The 17505-nt window shown below is 42.5% G+C and overlaps 1 non-coding gene across 1 annotated transcript; it reads left to right on the plus strand.

Annotated features, from left to right (window-relative positions):
* Positions 1-13955: 13955 nt before the first annotated feature.
* On the plus strand, positions 13956-14029 carry Trnas-uga (transfer RNA serine (anticodon UGA)). Its single transcript has one exon. It is a non-coding gene; the product is annotated as a tRNA-Ser (tRNA).
* Positions 14030-17505: the final 3476 nt, after the last annotated feature.

The raw sequence follows: 17505 nt of genomic DNA on the forward strand, positions 1-17505 counted from the left end.
AGACGCCACGGCGAATCTGTGGAGGCTGTCATCGACGCCTCTGTCACAGACATCAGTTGCTGCAAGTGACTAGTCAGTGAACCAACGATGGGATTCTGTTGTATGAACAATCGCAAACGTAACAGAGGAAATTAAGTACTTGCCTTTGACAATTCAGCTAAGTATCAGTATTGTAAGTAGAAGTATGTAAATTTTATATGTGCAAATGTAAGATTTTTTAGTAAAAAAGTCATCTCGTACCCATCTAATACACAATTAAACTTCTCATTAACATATATACACATATTCTATAAATTCTTGTGAAAGACAAAAGTAAAACAAATGGAAATGCCGTGTGGCTAAGACCTCCCGTGGGGTAGACCGTTCGCCTGGTGCAAGTCCATCCAGTTGACGCCACTTCGGCGACTTGCGTGTCGATGGGGATGAAAGGATGATGATAAGGACAACACAACACCGCGCTGACCTTTTTGTTAAAAAAAAAAAAAAGGGATAGTGGAGCGATGGAGGCTCAAGGGGCAAAGTGGGCAGGGGTCGAAACCCGAGGCCTGGCCACAGTGTCCCCCTCACCACCACCGAGCCTGTGGTGCTTAGGGAAGTGGGAGACACAGGAATCAACAGAAGTGGAAGGCGTTGTTGTTTATTTATTTGTATTGTGTTTTTGTAATATTCACTGTTATCATTAAATTATGTGGAACACACCACTCAGCTACCAGGGGTGGACAGTAAAATAAATATAATGTGAGAAACCTTACACGGCGATCACAACTCTCGTTCCTTATATACAGGGTGTTAGGTCTATAGCTAGAGTTATTGTGACAATTGGTATTTTAACACGTACCCAGTTCAGCATGATAGTTGCTTTTTCTCTGCGTCTTCCCGCGAATAATCACATAATTTACTACCTGAAGTTTTCTGTGCGGCCGTAACTGCGTCACAAAAAGGATTACGCCTGTCTGTATAGACTATTCGTATTGCGGCCATGCATCCGCTCTTCAGTATCTGATCTGCTGTAGAGGCAAATATAATGATTAACTGCTTGATTGCGCCACACGCACTTGGAGGTACTAACCAATCAAAAAGCATACTACTCGTGATAGCCATAATTATTAACCTGAAATTAAGTAAGCACCGATGTGACGTTGTTCGGTTCACTGTCCTCAGTCACCAATAGAAATATTTACACTTATATCCCTAACACCCTGGATGTGAAAGATCTTCCACTTAACATTTAACAAGCAGAACTGGCACATTGTGCAGACGATACCAGTGTTATAATAAATCCCATTAGAGAGAAACTACAGACGAGATTGTGAATGGTGTCGCCCAGAGAATTATTACTTGCTTCTCTGAAAACCGACTGTTCCTAAATTCTTAGAAACGCATGATATTCAGTTCTGTACCTACAACAAACGGAGTGATTAATGCATCACATGAGCAGGAGTCATTAACCAGGGTAAAATGCTCCAAGTTTTTGGGTGGACACACTGATGAAAACTAGAACTGGAGGAAGCATGTTAATGAGCTTCTCAAACAATTAAGTTCAGCTGCTTTAGCTCTTCTCATCGTTGCTAGTCCTGGAAACAAACTAATGAATCTCCTGGTATATTTTGCACATTTGCCCTCAGTAATGTCTTATGGAATAATTTTCTGCGGTAACTCGTCACTTAGAACGAAAGTATTGTTTTCAAAAATGTGAAAAGTAAGAATAATATTTGGCGGTCACCTAAAGACCACATGTAGGTAGCTCTTCTAAGAGCTAAACATTTTACCTGCACCATCTCAAAACATATCTTCATACATGAAATTCCTCATAAATAATCTATCACAATTTGAGAAAAACAGTGATGTACATACCCACAACACCGAGGGTAAATTGATCTTTAACACTCTTTGGTAAAGCTGTCAGTGGCTGAGAAAGTAGTTTGATATGCAGCAACAAAAATTTTTGATCATTTGCCCAATACCATGAAATGTCTGACAGGTGGAGAAGCAAGATTTAAATCTGACCTAAAATCATTTCTCCTGGACATCTCCTGAGATTTCATGGAATAATTTCCTTTTAAAACTCGGTAGCATGTAAAAATAAAAAATCTAGTTTTTAAGTATTGTGACTAAGTAGGACTTACAAGCGATGTCTTCAGTAATGTTAACACTAACCATGTATACCTGCAAACCGAACCGTTGCACATCATTCCGACAAATGATCTATAGGACATGTAACTAACTAAAATAGCATGCCTTTCCACCAGCGACAAATTATATCTTTGTTAACTGCCTTGCGATTAAACAGTCAGTGCACTGTTCCCTTCTCTGTTTCGCCTCAAATAGAACGTTACTGTCTCCATCTTTGCTAGAGTAACACATTGTGTAATGGAGGGGAGGCTAGTTGTGTCCTGCCACACCGACCTGGAGTCCTCATGAGACGTTGTCATCCAGCACAAAAGTAGCACGTAGGTCTTGAGTCTGTTGCTTCGTTGTGAGGTTTTTATCGCATAATTATGTACCAGGCTAAGGCCTTTATCTCATCTAAATAATGAAGTCGGGAGTTTTTATTTTCTGTTGTAACGAGATACCTTCAGATAATCAAATCTTTAACATAATGCAGCGCGTCAGCAACTGTGCTGAATGTCCTTCTTATTACATTGGCCAGACAGGACAGGCCCTGTCTGTTAGGTTTAAAGAGCATCTGCCGACAAAAAGCGGTGATGGAACACGAGGATCTACATTTGCTGAACATCTGGTCCAAAAGGCGCATGCTCCCAAGCCTCTAAAAGACACAGAGCTTTTGCATAATGAATTCAAGGGATGTAGGCTAGACACCCTCGAAGAATTGCAAATTTTTAAACATCTTATTATTGATAGAGACAACTTACTTAATGATCAGCTGCAACTAAAAAATAGAAGTTATTTCGAAGGATTTCAAACTTTACTCCAGTGGAGTTGACCCACAGTCCGCTTCGAATGGCCGATGCTGTTTCCGTATCTGCTTTGTCCCTTTATTATAGTGCGATTGTACATGTGTGTCTTTGTATTTCGTAATATGCTTGGTAATGACACATAGTTGCTAAGCCGTTTTTATGTTAAAGACATTTTATGCTTAGCACGCATGGTTTCGACACTAATTTTTAGTTACAGTAGCGGTGCTTCGCCCTCTTACTTTAATATTTAAATGTAAAAAAAATTTATACCTTGGCTTTGTAGTTTGTTCTCAGGTAAATTGTTTAATGTTGCTATACCAATAGATAGGTTTGTCCATTTGTAGGACGGCTTTCAGTCACATTTTGTTTATATGTATATTTGCTCTAAGTAATTTTGAGACAGTTTGTCTCTCGCGCCTGCGCTTGCGCTTGCGCTCGCGCATGCGCTTGGCCGCGGCCGAGCCTCGCCGCGGAACTGCTCGCGACGCCTAGTTTTCGAGCCGCTCACGTGTGGTCCTTATTTCTGGCCGGCGTAGCTCCGTCTACGTTCGCCTTAATGGTTTTAATTCTGACAGACATAATCTTATGATTTTTTTTTAATCTGTGACATGGCCAGTGTTTGGCTCTCAAAATAATTTAATTTTTTGTAAGTATCACAATTTCTTTATTATTCAATCATTAGACTGATAATGCATTTCAGTGAGTAATATAGGTCCGTATGTGGTTTAATTTGTAGGTTCTGAAGAAGATTCCATTACTGGAATCGAAACCTAGGTAAACGAGTAAAAATTACCTTGCAACTGAAGGCTGAAAAAAAGGTGTTTATTTTCTGTACCTTCAGATAAAGTGGCAAACTCAGTATCTGTAAAATACGAACGCTGCAGTTAAATTTTCTCGACTTTCCAGCGGCGTCAAGTGTTTTAAAAGCCAGTTTTTATGATGTTCCGTAATCATCGGTAAGTGTAAAAAGTTCACTCGATAAATCATTGATCATTCTCAGTAGTCAAAATTTAGTCTGTTACTACTTTTAAGCCATGGCTGGCTCATATTATGCGTTAGATTAAACCTTGGTTGCCATTCCGTGTTTAGTCTCCCACGGTTATCGCGATTATGCTGTTATCCTCTCTCTCCACGACTGGCAGCAGCGGTGTGTATCGATATTTGCACTTTGTACTATCTTTGGCTAGGCGCTTAAGTTCCGGCTGTACGGTGTGCGATGAGTTTGTCGGCTGGCGTGGAGCAGCGAGGAAATCTCCGCGGCGCGTGGTTTGGCCGAGGCCGCTGGCGGCGTCCACGCGCGGTCGGAGTGTGTGGTGCTGTTCCCATTGCTACGAGGTCCGTGGCTCACCAGCCCTGGACACGAAAGTTGAGTTTTGACGTAATCTACCAGCAAGTCGCGACTGTTCACAATGTGTCGTTTGGATTTCGTTGTCGGCTGTTGGGACATTCCCGGGAGCAACAACGTGTGTTTTCAAGTTGGCAAATTTTAGCCACCCTCCGGTGGAGTTTAACTGTACTTGGTTATTTTGAATTGAAGTGCGCCAGCGGAATCTTCTGCCTTGTGGCTGTTAATGTTCCGGTTCAAAAAATGGCTCTGAGCACTACGGGACTTAACTGCTGTGGTCATCAGTCCCCTAGAACTTAGAACTACTTAAACCTAACGAACCTAAGGACATCACACACATCCATGCCCGAGGCAGGATTCGAACCTGCGACCGTAGCGCCTAGAGCCGCACGGCCACTCCGGCCGGCTAATGTTCCGGTTCCTGCCCTGGCCGTTTACGTAAATTCAGGCAGTGCATTTTCCTCATCGTGTTGTCGCTGTCCAGCACGGTGTGTAGTTTGACAGCGGAATGTATACTTGGTTGTGGGCGCAAATACCTTCTACGTTGTTCCATTGAACTCCCTGTTGTGTGCTGGTCGGGTGGAGCGGAAGTTATCTTGTCGGTTGTTCCGTAGACTGTGTGTCGGTTGGGTTGTCGTCGGATGGAGAATGGTTGGGCCGACTGCCTGTCTCACCTAAGCGAGCGTTAGTGTTTGAAATCCAGGCAGACCCTCGGAAACTCCTGAGCACTGTTAGGTGTAATGCCTTTTCTTATTTGTTCTTGTTGTTTGTATTTGTATGGCTTCCAGCCGATTTTTAAATTAAGGTTGTTTTTCCCTTAAGGCGTAAGATTGTTTGGGCCTTCAGCCTAATTTAAAGAACTCTTTTAAGCTAAGGCCTTTGGCCTTTAAAAATTTATTTTGGTTTGAGTCTTAAGTGATGAGCCTTCAGCCGATTTTTAAATTAAAGTTGTTTTGCTCTTAAGCCGTCAGATTGTTTGGGCCTTCAGCCTAATTGAAAGAACTGATTTAAAACAAGGCCTTCTGCCTTTTAAATTTCTGATTTCGGTTTGAGACTTAAGTTATTGACTTTCAGCCGATTTTGAATTAAAGTGGTCTTGCCCTTGAGGCATGAGATTGTATGGCGCATTCAGCCGATAATGAAGTTCCAAAACTGAATGCTGTGGTTTTTTTTTAATTTTCTTAGCTCTTGTAATGTTTGGTCAAATAAATAAAGTTGTGTGTTCGAGTGTAACTGACAGCCGCTTGTTTTGGCCCCTTTCCACAGTTTAAACTACCTGTCCTGTCCTGCGGATTCATACCTTTATTGGTAACACGCCAAGTAGCAAGAGTGCTGAATTGAAAGAACAGTGCCTGTTCACGTTCTGAAGTGTTTTCAATCAGTGTGTGAAACTGCACCCTCAGTTCGAAAGGAGTAGAATCTAAAGTATCCCCTGCCTTGGACCGAGTGCTAATAAAAATGAGAACTGGTTCAAAACCAAGTTACATCCTTACAGAGAGTGCAATTAAGCCCAATCTTTCCGTTTAATCACATTTGGTTCCTTAACTCAAAATGCTCAGGATCCTCTATCGTCGGTATAACTTTGACTCTAAGGATACGCAGACAGTATACAGCTAAACAGAAAACCTCACCTTACATAGAGTTATTTCAGATTTCCATTGTTTATTTTGCAAGAGCAAGAAGTCATTTTTCTGAGGAGTGTCATCATTCCTTTCTAGAACACCACATAGGGCCGCAATAGCAGTCACGACGAAACGTGCTCGAAAAAGTAGCTCTCAGCTCCGAGTGTAATGAGAGCGTATTTTATGCGGGCGCATCCTGTTTCTCCCTTTATCTCAGTTACGGCGCAGTCTTAACGACAATTTACTCCGGGAGCCGCCAGCGGCAGCTATAAACAACGTTTCCTGCGTCTTCGCCGCCCCCTCCTCCTCCCACCCCCGTACACCAGACTTGCAGGCGAGGTTGTCATGGCAACCGGTAATCGAACCTATTCATATTGTCGTAATGCCCTTCTCATTTGGCGCTGCTTACGAGCTGCCTTAGCGCGGCCCTAGAGCCCTAGCTCGCTGCACTCCAGCCAGAACACAGGCAAGAGAGGAATTCAGTCAACAAGATCGATAAGTAATTACTTACTTATCCCGGAACACTTCCGATAAATAGTCCTCTCTTCCTCTGCGTCTACACTGCATTTTATGTGTTCTTTTCATTTATCCTCCAGTCATCTCTTGAGTCGTTTGTTGTCTTCAGTCATTGTCCACCCATTACTTTATGCAGCGATGGACAGATCATTACCCTTCCTTCAGAACAGTCTTCAGTTGCCGGTGTGTGATGTCCTTAGGTTACTTAGGTTTAATTAGTTCTAAGTTCTAGGCGACTGATGACCTCAGAAGTTAAGTCGCATAGTGCTCAGAGCCATTTGAACCAGTCTTCAGTTAACTTTTATCTGCTTTCCAGTTTTTGTACTAATGTTAACTTAGCACTGTTGTTACTTCTGCTAGCTGCATGATGTTTTTCTTTTAGTGTTTTTATTTTACACTAAGAACGTACAGGGTGCAGCCAACTGCAGGTTCTGGCTCATGTCGGTACCACTGACGTGTGTCGCTTTGGATCCGAGGAGATTCTCTCTGGTTTTGGGCGGCTAGCGGAAATGGTAGAGACTGCCAGTCTTGCTTGCGAGATTAAGGCGGAGCTCACGGCTCTGAGCACTATGGGACTCAACTGCTGTGGTCATAAGTCCCCTAGAACTTAGAACTACTTAAACCTAACTAACCTAAGGACACCACACACATCCATGTCCGAGGCAGAGAAAATCCCTGACCCCGCCGGGAATCGAACCCGGGAACCCGGGCGTGGGAAGCGAGAACGCTACCGCACGACCACGAGATGCGGGCTGCGGAGCTCACCACCTGCACCATCGTCGATAGAACCGACTGTGGTCCTTTGGTGCAGAGACCAGTGGAGGGTCTGAATCAGAGGCTCAGGCGGTTCTGTGACCGTATAGGCTGCAGACTCGTTGACTAGCCCCATCGGGTGGTGGGTTTCCGGCTTTCGCTTAATAGATCAGGAGTCCACTACACACAGGAAGTGGCTACACGGGTAGCGAGGTCTGTGTGGAAGGGACTGGGCGGTTTTTTAGGATAGAGGGCCTCAGAAAACCACAAAAAGGGCTTCCGTCTAAAAGGGGGCAGGTAAAACACGGTAAGTTAGTTGTAGAAACGATCGCTATTGTAGTTGTAAATTGTCGTAGCTGTGTTGGGAAAGAACCAGAGCTCAAAGCCCTAATAAAAAACTCTGAAACTCAATTAGTTATGGGTACAGAAAGCTGGCTAAAGCCTGAAAAAGTTCAGCAGAAATGTTTTCAAACGATCTAACAGTGTTCAGAAAGGATAGATTAAATACAATTGGTGGTGGAGTATTTATTGCTGTCAGAAGTAGTCTGTCTTGTAGTGAAATTGAAGTAGTTCCTCACTACATCTCATGGGCAATATGTTTGGTGCAGACATTACAGCGTTGTTTGTGCACTCTCTCTCCTCTACTTATTTTATATTTAACAACGAACAATCTGACGGTGTCGCCATGCGGAGTCCTTTGTCTCCCCTGGTGGCCAATCTTTTTGTGGAAGATTTTGAGGAGAGAGCACTCGACTTTGCCACTTTTAAACCGACAGTATTTTGGCGATACGTTGACGACATTTTTATAGTGGGGCCTAATGGTTTGGACCGTCTCCACGAATTTTTACGTCACAATAACTCCATACATGAAAATATAAAGTTTACCATAGAGACAGAGAAAGATGGTTGCATGACATTTTTAGACGTCTTGTTGCGACATAAGAGTGATGGCACACTTGGTCACTCGGTGTACAGAAAGCCCACTCATACAGACCTATATCTCCAAGCTACTAGTTGCCACTATCCTGCACAAACAATGGGCGTTCTCAAAACCTTAATCCATCGTGCCCATACCATCTCTGATGCCAACAGTCTTCAAGCGGAACTGGAACACCTGCAAAAAGTATTTCTGAAGAATGGCTTTTCAACTAGGCAAGTGAACAGAGTGATACAGACCTACAAACGACGGAACAAGGAAGAGGAAGAGGCCTTCAGGTCGACTTCTTATCTACCATTTATTGGAAATATTTCTTCACAGATAGGCAGAATATTGAGAAAGTATCAAGTGAGAGTCATCTTTCGCCCTCCTTTCAAAATTTCATCACTGGTGGGATCCGTTAAAGACGACCTGGGCCTGCGGAAATCAGGTGTTTACAAGATTCCGTGTGAATGCGGCAAATCATATATACGACAAACAACAAGAACTGTGGAGGAACGTATTGTGGAACACCAACGGCATATTCGCCTTCTCCAACCCACCAAGTCCGCAATCGCTGAACATTGTATTTCCACAGACCACTTCACGAATTACAACGACACAAAAATTTTGGCCCATACATCAAACTTTTGGAGCTCGATTATCAGTGAACCTGTGGAAATAAGATAGTCTGACAACGAGACTCTCATCAATCGAGATAGTGGTTATCAACTAAACTGTGCTTGGAATCCTGTTACAGAGAAACTTCGTAGTCTACGTAGTTATCTGCATAAAGATAGCCGGCCGGAGTGGCCGTGCTGTTCTAGGCGCTACAGTCTGGAGCCGAGCGACCGCTACGGTCGCAGGTTCGAATCCTGCCTCGGGCATTGATGTGTGTGATGTCCTTAGGTTAGTTAGGTTTAATTAGTTCTAAGTTCTAGGCGACTGATGACCTCAGAAGTTAAGTCGCATAGTGCTCAGAGCCATTTGAACCTTTTTTTTTTTTTGCATAAAGATGAAAATCGACCTGATATCGATACGCCAAGCTTTCACCGTAGAGGGCGCGAGGCGCAGCGCACGGAGTTGTTATGAACGCGCACGCTGAGCAGCTCATGCGCAATGTCACCTCAGAATGGCTTTAAATAGCAGAGCTCAGCGAGTATTCGCCAGTACTAAAAATGGTTCAAATGGCTCTGAGCACTATGGGACTTAACATCTGAGGTCATCAGTCCCCTAGAACTTAGAACTACTTAAACCTAACTAACCTAAGGATACCACACACACCCATGCCCGAGGCAGGATTCGAACCTGCGACCTTAGCGGTCGCGCGGTTCCAGACTGAAGCGCCTACAACCACTCGGCCACACTGGCCGGCTCGCCAGTACTACTACTGTGGTACTCACCTAAAGATGGCCAGAAGATTGCGCCGAAATATCGTGGCAGGACGTTACTGACTTCCGGCAGTTCTCCCGTGTTTTTATGGAACGATCAGTACGCCGGGAAAGCTTTAAACATCACAGTATGGGTAGAGTTTGTACTTGACAATCGGACTAAATTATTAACTGGATCGTTCTACCGACCCTCCGACTCAGAATATATAGTTGCTGAACAGTTCACAGAAAACTTGAGTCTCATTTCAGAAAGGTACCCCACTCATACAGTTGTAGTCGGTGGTGACTTTAATCTACCCTCGATATGCTGGAAAAATTATACGTTTAAAGCCGGCGACAGGCATAAAACGTCATCCGAAATTGTACTGAATGTTTTCTCAGAAAATTATTTTGAAAAATTAGTTCATGAGCCCACTCGAGCTTAAATGGTTGCGAAAGCATACTTGACCTCTTAGCAACAAATAATCCTGGACAAATAGTGAGTATAGTGACGAATACAGGGATTAGCGATCACAAGGCAGTAGCTGCTAGGCTGAATACCGTAACTCCTGCAACCATCAAAAAGAAACGCAGAGTATATCTATTTAAAAAAAGCTGATAAAAATGCTCTTAACACCGTTTTAAGAGACAGTCTGCACTCCTTCCCAACTGATCATGTAAGCGTAGAAAAGTTGTGGAATGATTTCAAAGAGATAGTATCGACAGCAATTCAGAGACATACCATATAAATTAATAAGTGATGGTACTGACCCCCCCCCCCCCCCCCATGGTATACTAAACGGGTCAGATCGCTGTTGCAGAAGCTACGAAAAAAGCATGCCAAATTTAAAAGAACACAAAATCCTCAAGACTGGCAAAGTTTTGCAGTAGTTCGAAATATAGTGCGTACTTCAGTGCGAGATGCTTTCATTAATTTGCACAACGAAATTCTGTCTCGAAATCTGGCAGAAAACCAAAAGAGATTCTGGTCATACAAGAAGCACACCAGAGGCAAGTACCTTCACTGCGCGATAACAACGGTGAAGTAACTGATGACAGTGCCACTAAAGCAGAGTTATTAAACACGATTTTCCGAGACTCCTTCACCAAAGAAGACGAAGTGAATATTCCTAAATTCCAATCAAGATTAGAAACATAGAAACAGATATCCTCGGTGTCACAAAGCAGCTTAACTCAATAAAAGCAAGGCTTCCGGTCCAGATTGTATACCAGTCAGGTTTCTCTTAGAGTATGCTGATACAATAGCTCCATATTTAGCAATTATATACAACTACTCTCTCAAAGAAAGATCCGTACCTAAAGACTAGAAAATTGCTCAAGTCACACCAAAACCCAAAATGGGAAGTAGGAGTAATCCGGCGAATTACAGGTCCATATCACTAACGTCGATTTGCAGTAGGGTTTTGGAACACATACTGTATTCGAACATTATGGTGTACCTCAAAGAAAACGATTTATTGACACGTAGTCAGCACGGATTCAGAAAATATCGTTCTTGAGAAACACAACTAGCCCTTTATACTCATGAAGTAATGAGTGCTATCGATAGGGGATGTCAAATTGATTCCATATTTTTAGATTTCCAGAAGGCTTTGTACACCGTTCCTCACAAGCATCTTCTAAGCAAACTGCGTGCTTGTGGAATATCGCCTCAGTTTTGTGACTGGATTCGTGATTTGCTGTCAGAAAGGTCACAGCTCGTAGCAATAGACGGAAAGTCATCGAGTAAAACAGAAATAATATCCGGCGTTCCCCAAGGAAGTGTTATAGGTCCTCTATTGTTCCTGATCTATATTAACGACATAGGAGACAATCTCAGTAGTCGCCTTAGATTGTTTCAGATGATACCGTCATTGACCGTCTTGTAAAATCAAATGACCGAAACGAATTGCAAAATGATTTAGATAAGATATCCGTATGGTACGAAAAGTGGCAATTGACAATGAATAAAGAAAAGTACGAAGTTATTCACACGTGTGCTAAAAGAAATCCTCTAAATTTCGATTACGCGCTAAGTTCAAAAATGGTTCAAATGGCTCTGAGCACTATGGGACCTAACGTCTGTGGTCATCAGTCCCCTAGAACTTAGAACTACTTAAACCTAACTAACCTAAGGACATCACACACATCCATGCCCGAGTCAGGATTCGAACCTGCGACCGTAGCAGTCGCGCGGTTCCGGACTGCGCGCCTAGAAACGCTAGACCACCGCGGCCGGCTTACGCGCTAAGTCACACAAATCTGAAGACTGTAAATTCAACTAAATACTTAGGGATTACAGTTACAAATAATCTAAATTGGAACGATCACATAGATAATGTTGTGGGTAGAGCCAACCAAAGATTGCGATTCATTGGCACAACACTTATAAAGTGCAACAGGTCTACTAGAGAGACTGCTTACACCACGCTTGTCCGCCCTATTCTGGAGTAGTGCTGTGCAGTATGGGATCCGCATCAGATGAGACTGACGGTCGACATCGAAAAAGTACAAAGCAGAACAGTTCGTTTTGTATTATCGCGAATTAGAGGAAATAGTGCCGTAGACATGATACGTGAATTGGAGTGGCTATCATTGAAACAAAGGCGTTTTTCGTTGCGACATGATCTTCTCATGAAATTTCAGTCACCAGTTTTCTCCTTCGATTGCTAAAACATTCTGTTGGCACCCACCTACATAGGGAGAAATTATCATCACGATAAAATAAGAGAAATCAGAAAAATTGAAGTGCTCGTTTTTCCCGCGCGCTATTCGGGACTGGAACGGTAAAGAGACAGGTTGAAGGTGGTTCATTGAACCCTCTGCCAGGCATTTTATTGTGAATAGCAGAGTAATCACGTAGATATAGAACTTACGTTTGTCCTTCGAACTCTTTTTATTGTTCTTCTGTGGAAATTGCAGTTATGTTAACATGGCACTTTCGTAACTACTGTTGACTGTTCGGTCTTTGCCGCCCAAAGCCAAAAATAAATAAATAAATAAATACCATCCCAGTAGTAGAGAATGTTTCACGTTCAACATAAACACTGTAACTTCAATTGCACGGGGCCAATACCCCGCAGGCAAGATACCATTGCCGCATAAGCTGTGGCTCATTCCTCGGTCTTGGACAAATGGCATATCGGTTTTTGCCAAGTGGCACACTGGCAGTGGCAGTGGCAGTTGACCTTCGAGAAAATCTTTGTGGTATTTATCACTTCAGTCTGATATGCTTCCAATGCCGCCACGAGATTCCCAGCCAGAAATAAGCAACGTTAAATCAAAATAATTGTCACAATCCACTGACAATACGTTTTTGGTTAACTGTTCAGGAGCACTATGTACCAGGCGCGACCTAAAAGTGATGTAACAAATATTTCCTCCGTCAGTTTCGGTTGAAAAGCTACTGCATTTGTTGTCAGACATCGTGGAATATTCCCGCTTCAGCCCCTGAGTTTCATGAAGCTCTGATGTGTGGCGACGCTGTATGTAGACTTCAAAATGGCGTTTGTAATGGAGGTGCGTCCCAAGCACAGAGATGTCGTTGAGTTTCGTTTGGAGGAAAACCAGAGCATCACAGATATTTATAGCTGCTCCCTGAATTGTTAGTGAATAAATGCACGATGAGTCGTTGCGCGGGACATCTGTCATCATCAAAACAAGGTTTCACAAACCTGTCCGATCTCCACATGCAGGCCGGCCATACACAGCTGTGACTCCTGCAACATTGGAACGTGGGGACAGTCTCATTCGAGGTGATCGACGGATCACAGTCAAACACCTCACTGAAAATCTGGACGTCTCTGTTGGTAGTGCTGACACAATCGTCCACTAGTTGTGTACTCAGACATGTGTACCCGTTGTACTCCTCGCCACCTAACGGAAGACCATAAAGAGCAACAAAGGACCATCTGTGCATAACTGCTTGCTCATTACAAGACTGACAATGACATTTTTTGTCGAATATTGTCATAGGCGATGAAACGTAGGTTCATCAGTTTGAGCTGGAAACAAAACGGCATTCCATGGAGTGGCACCACACCACCACCGCTCCGAAAAAAAAATTCATAGTCGGACCCTCAGCTAGTAAAGTCGTAGTGACGATCTTCTGGGACTCTGAAGGGTTATTCTGTTCGACGTCTTGAGAGATTGCAGGGCACTCTCACTTCTGATTCGGTGTTATGCCACTTCGTGTTCGTAGAGAATAAGATATTTACTGCGATTTGACATCATACATTATGACAAAATGGTGGGCTGTGAAACTTCCTGGCAGATTAAAACTGTGTGCAGCACACTTTTAATCTGCTAGGAAGTTTAATAACAGCGCACACTCCGTTGCAGAGTGAAACTCGCATTCTGGAAACATCCCCTAGGCTGTGGCTAAGCCATGTCTCTGCAGTATCCATTCTTTCAGGAGTGCTAGTCCTGCAAGGTTTGCAGGAGAGCTACTGTAATTTGGAAGGTAGGAGACGAGGTACTGGCAGAAGTAAAGCTGTGAGGACTGGGCATGAGTCGTGCTTGGGTAGCTCAGTTGGTAGAGCATTGCCCGTGAAAGGCAAAGGTCCCGAGTTCGAGTCTCGATCCGGCACACAGTTTTAATCTGCCAGGAAGTTTCGTATCAGCACACACTCCGCTGCAGAGTGAAAATCTCATTCTGGTGGGCAGTAGTTAATGGTCTTGTTTGCGTACTCTAGGGAAGGAGATATGGTTAAGCTTTACCTGCGTTCAAAAGAATAGGGTGCCGACTTAAGCAACTGCAGTGAAAGTACGGCGTTGGTGGGCGGACAAAGCGCGTTTTTCTGGAGAACGGTGAAGAGACATTTCCAGACGGCCACATTCCATGGCCGCATTGTGCAAAACACATTACGTTGGCGCCGGATGGGAGGCAGCGCCGAGAAGTCGCCGACAGCGCCTTGTAGGCCGAGAATAAAACAGAGGGTGGGCCCTTGTTAGGGTGAAAGCCGCCAAAAGAAATGTAAACGTTCTGGGAAAGGGAAACTGGCGTCCAGACGTCCAGACTCTGTTTCAAAACATGTTTGTGAAAGCACAAGGCTTTTGGCGAGTTTATGGCCGTTCTTTGGAAACTTTGAAATGGACGAAACAGGGGAGATAACAAGCTGTTTATGGAGGGCTGAGCTTCCACCTTGTATTTTGTTAGCAAAAGACACGGCAAATGCGTGGGAAAGAGGCCGCAAAGCTGAATCTTTTTTCCGTTTTCTGCCAAATCGGTTTGCAGTCCAAAGACCATTCTCTGAGCTTAGAATGCTGGGCTCCAGCTCGTGATTGGCTTGTGCAAAAGTGGAGGAAGTCAAAAAAGAGAAATGTGCCTTTGGAACCAAGCTGAGGAGAGAGCGCGGAGAAAGAAAGAGGAGCTCTGTGATACAAGTCTCTTGTATTGGCGCTTCGCTAGTAAAGAACTGCAGGTCTCTACCTAAATGGTGAGACTTGTGTCATTTGCTAGTGTGTGACTTAGAGCCTGTGTCAGTCACCTTCTGAACCATCAGAGATACTGAAAGGTCCCCTTAGAAAAATTGCACACGACTGTGCTTAAACTGACACACAATTTTTTTTTTAGCGCAACGCAATCTGACTCTCAGAAATCCCTACAAAGGAATGGCCCTGACTAACATTAATCTATACCTTTCACAAATCACTTACCTCACAAAAATCTTCATTACTCGAACTACTGCAATACAGCGAGCGCCACTACTGCCAGCTAAATAAAAGATTCAAACTACTGAAGGCACTAACTACTGAAATGCACACACTTATTTATACAATGTTGGTCAAAAGCTAAAATTTTCTCACAGTCCATAAAGACAGTCCAGATTGTTCATCACAGTAAAATTTCAGTTTTTTTTTTTCAAAGTCTGAGCAGTAAAAGACAATGCACACGGAAGTAGTGGATTTCCATGCAGTCTTGAAGAAATAGTGTTGTCCTTCCAACTGAAAGACAGTGCTGACTCTTGACATGCTGACAGGTAATGGGCCACAACAGAGCAAACCCACAGCAAAGTCATTCGACGTTTTGAAGAAGATTTGTAGGTAGGTCATCACAGAGCAGACCCACTGGAGTCCTGGTAGAGAGTATGGTATTGGTGGGCCACCAGAGGTGCAGACCCACTGTAGTCCTTGTAGAAATAATGGTATTGGTGGGTCATCAGAGATGCAGACCCACTGTAGTCCTTGTAGAAATAATGGTATTGGTGGGTCATCAGAGATGCAGACCCACTGTAGTCCTTGTAGAGATGGCCAGCAGCCATCTGTTGTGACTGTGCAGGTGCACAATCACCATTGAAGAGTCTTGCAGTTAATATAACAAGTCCATAACCACCACTTGTGCACGCACAAAGTTTTTGGAATTGTCCTTAGAAGTCTTGCAGACAATATAGCAAGTCCATAAACCACCACTCGTCCACTCAAGAAATTTTTTGGAATTGTCCTTAGAACCAGCAATGCTGTTATCCAGTCCCTTGCTGAATTATCAACACACGTGCAAACACTAACAGTCCCAACTTCTCACATATTGTGCATTACTATGACCAACAGAAATGTGTGCAGTGAAATGAATGCTTACAAGTTACTTAATTTTATGAACTGGTGTCAATTACAATATTATAACATGAGAATACAATTACAAAGGTACAAAATACATAATTAAATAACATAACAATACAGATAACATTTGTAGTACAAGCTTTACAAAAGAATCGAAATAACATATCATCAGTGTTACAGGAATTATAACATAAGTTCATACATAAAAGATCAGAATAACTTTTGAAACATCAACTTTACACATGAGCATTAAAACAAAACAGAATAAATAATGTCTAAGCATATTTACAAGGTAAATAACATATTATTAATGCCAATTATATTTGAGGAGAACAGTATTCCTCATCATAGTGAATGTAGCTTAATATTAGAAGAAAAAATTCTATGAAACTACACAGAGACAGGAAGAAAACAAATACACAAGGGTACACAAACACATAGTGGGGTAACACAAAAGGAATGGACAGGGTTCGTTTTCAGTGTAACATTTGGTACTGCAGTCCAACCCAAAACTTCATTCCATAGATCGTTCGTCTTATTTCAACCTTTGCTTCCACCAAAAAAATCCTATCCAAGCATGCTTTCTGTATTTATATGTTCACATATTTCTTACCTCATTATTTATGTTCCATTATCTTACCTCATCATTTATTTCCAAGAAAATCCTACCTATACCTGCTTTCTGTACTTTTTTCGTATAACTTCTCAATGCATTTCTCCCAATTCATCGCAACTCATTCTCTTATAGTCTACCCCCTCTTAAGCTAACTTAAATCTACTGAGCTCAGATGCTAAACTAAGGGACGAGGCAATGCAGCAGCATAAAACAATTAACACAAACATCAAGGACAAAAATTTTAAATAGGCAAAGCAATTGCAGTACTACAACTAATATAAGGCACTGTGCAGCAAACAAGAAAAATAAAACAGTAGTAAAACTAGCTTAGAAGAGTAACACAAAGTCAAATTCAGTAACACTATGCCTGGCAAACAGCAGTAACTTATACCTAAACATGACATAGCTCAAGCAGAAAAAATATTACAGTAAAAACAACAATGCAGAAAGGGGAAATGTCTATTCACATCTTAATGTCTATGTAATTAAAGTGGTGCACCACAAAAACTAATTCTACAAAAAATTACCAAGTACTTGAAAAGAAAATTATATATGCAGTTATTGTTATCAGTCCCTTCTTATTGTTCTTTCCATTCCAAAAGCTCCTTTTTCGAAGAATGTGGATCATAAAATAATTATTTAATAGATCTGTTGACAGAAAGTGTTCACATTAGCAAATGCATCTAAGTTTATTTTATAAAACTAATGCAGCAACACAGCTGGAAACCAGATATTAAACAAAATGAGCAATCTCTCAACTACAAAGACAATAGATGTAAAATGTTTCTCATCATTTCATTAGGCATTTTAGTAAATATCATAAATTACGAGCTCCACAGTATGCTGTCAACAAGGAAATGTCAATAGCGAGGATAATGGCCTCCCCTTTCT

The sequence above is a fragment of the Schistocerca cancellata genome, chromosome 1 (genome assembly GCF_023864275.1).
Source record: "Schistocerca cancellata isolate TAMUIC-IGC-003103 chromosome 1, iqSchCanc2.1, whole genome shotgun sequence".
Lineage (NCBI taxonomy): Eukaryota > Metazoa > Arthropoda > Insecta > Orthoptera > Acrididae > Schistocerca > Schistocerca cancellata.